The sequence below is a fragment of the Gallinula chloropus genome, assembly GCF_964237585.1.
Source record: "Gallinula chloropus genome assembly, chromosome: 10".
Classification (NCBI taxonomy): Eukaryota; Metazoa; Chordata; class Aves; order Gruiformes; family Rallidae; genus Gallinula; species Gallinula chloropus.
The window spans coordinates 2,621,841-2,624,356 of NC_140095.1; the positions used below are offsets into that span (position 1 = coordinate 2,621,841).

General features: G+C 57.0%; 1 long non-coding RNA gene across 1 annotated transcript; it reads right to left on the reverse strand.

Moving 5' to 3' along the window:
• Positions 1-382: 382 nt before the first annotated feature.
• On the reverse strand, positions 383-970 carry LOC311195539. The gene is made up of 3 exons (XR_014617510.1): positions 924-970; positions 622-693; positions 383-475 (listed from the first exon to the last, which is right to left on the reverse strand). It is a non-coding gene; the product is annotated as an uncharacterized lncRNA (long non-coding RNA).
• Between the last annotated feature and the right edge of the window lie 1,546 nt (positions 971-2,516).

A 2,516-nucleotide genomic window follows, 5' to 3' on the forward strand; every position in this document is an offset into this window, starting at 1 on the left:
TTCTGCCCCCCATAGCCCCCCCCCAACCCCTTCAGCCCCACATCCCTCCTGTCTGTCCCCCCATAGCCCCCCCAACCCCTTCTGCCCCCCCATAGTCCCCCCCAACCCCTTCTGCCCCCCCATAGCCCCCCCCAACCCCTTCAGCCCCACATCCCTCCTGTCTGTCCCCCCATAGCCCCCCCAACCCCTTCTGCCCCCCCCCATAGTCCCCCCCAACCCCTTCTGCCCCCATCCCTCCTGTCTCCCCCGCAGAGACCCCTCTGCTCCTCCTTTCCCCCCATATCTCGTGTCTGCCCCCCCATCCCTCCTCTGCCCCCCCCCCATCCCAGCCGTGCCTGTGTCCCCCCCCTCACCTGGAGGGAATCACCGTGACATAGGGGTGATCCGGGGGGGTCTCGCTGGGGGGCAGCGAAGGCACAGGGGGCCCTGAAGGCAGCGGGCGCTGGGGCGGGGGCGGCTTGCTGGGCCCTGGGGGCTGTGTGGAAAGCGGGGGGGTCAGAGCTCCAATGGGGGGGGGGGGGGGGTGGGGGGTCCCCTAACCCCCATCCCTTGCCCGGGGGGGCCCAGCCCGGGCAGACGCCGTCCTGCCCCACACGCCGGCGCCGCCGGTGCCGCCGTTACCTGAGCGCCGGGTGCCGCGGGGTCTGCGGGCAGCGGGCGTGTGGGGGGGGGCGGCCTGTCCGAAGGGGGGGCCTGGGGCGGACAGAGCGGGGACACTGAGGCAGCTCCGGGCACGGAGGGGGAGGAGGAGGAGGAGGAGGAGGAAGAGGAGGAGGAGTGGGGGTGGGGGGGTGCAGCGATGGGCGCTGTGCCCCCAGGGGCTGCAGCCCGGACCCCCCCGCATGCAGAGCCAGCCATGCAGCAGCGGCTGGGCCGGGGCAGCCAGGACCGCCCCCCCCCCAGCCCCCCAGCCCGGGCTTTACCTTGGGAGGAGGGTCCGGCGGGAGGGGCCGGGAGGGCGGGTCGGGCCGTGCCGAGCCGGGGGCAGCCGGCTGCAGAGAGAGGGAGAGGGGGGTGTGGAGGAGTGGCTCCGTGAGATGCCAGGCCATGGCTCTATGGAGCCATTGTTCGAGCAGTCTCCTGTGTAACTTACTAGTAGGAGTAGGCGTTGCCCCATCCCGACGCAAACGATGGAGAGGAAGGTCGGTGTTTTTGAGGGCGAATGTTACACAGGGACAAGAAGGAGAAGCAAGAGGTTTGTTTCAAGGATCTGCTGTTCCTGAGAAAGGGAAAGAAACGCTGTTCCCAGGGTTACCGACAAGCGAGACGCTCACGCGGGGAGTGTGCTTAGCAGCAGTTTATTCAGAGAGAAAGACACAGCGCTGGGCGGGAGGAGACCTGAGTCTCACCACTCCGCGCTGTGGAGAGGTAGGATACAAGGATTTATACTCTTTAATAAACAAAGCAATCTATTTTCCAGTTATTCGTTCATTTTTGTGATTAGCCAAGCAAAGTTCATATATTCGTTTTTCTTCGTCTTCTTGTCCAATCATTAAACAGACTTTTTCATTCCTCCTTATCGATGACCCTGGTGTCAGATGTATTTCGCACATGGTTTCCTTTCACACTAGTGTGGTCACAGACTCTTTTTATAGGATGTTTTCCAAATCCGCTTCGTCTTCTTTCTCTTCCTCTGATCGCTCGTTCCATTCCATAAGCAAAGCATAATACAAAATAAGCTTAATATTAACTTCAAAATACTTTACCTTTGTTTTAACTCGTACAAGCATAAAAAGAATCATTCCCTCCTCCTGCAGTTTATTTTGATCGAGTCTAGGCAAGCAGAAAAGCTTCTAAAGCATTTCGTTGATGATCATTCATCCAAACCTCGTACTATTTCAACTATTATCGGAGGAATCAGCAAACGTTCACTTGTCCCTTAGTTGGCCCCTCTCCCATATTTGCTCATCTTTAACAGCAAGCTCATCCATTGGCTACTTAATTTCTGTGGTTTCCACTTCTAAGTGACCTATAACTCAATTCCATGTCTCGTTAGCGACTCACAATGTACGTTACACAATCATTCTTACAAAATCAGAACGTTACAACCTGTTTCAAGGTACATGTGGTTTACTGAACCAAAGGCTCATCTATCACACCCAGATTGCAAGGTGAGGGATGTAACCTTTAACCAAGAACCAATCAAGTGGTCACAATTCTAATAGGCATGAGTAACAGTTATAATATGCATTAAGGATAGGATAAAAGAAAGCCGTTGGCCATCATCAACCCATCACTTTGCTTACATGAAGCGGTGTCCCGTCTCTCAGCTGCGGCAGAAACTATGTCCTCAGGTAGTGGGAAAACTCTGAAATCGTGGGGGAGAGGCGTGCAGGCCCTCCGGAAGGTGACCCAAGAGCAGGACACTTGGAGGGTGGTGAAAGAATGTTTGTGGGTCACCCCACAATTGGGAATCGGGGCGGCCACACAAACTTTGCAGCCCCCAGACGGTGACGAGCCTGCTGAGCCCAAAGATCGAGAGGGCGATACGCCTCGTAAAAGTTCGTGTAAAGTAT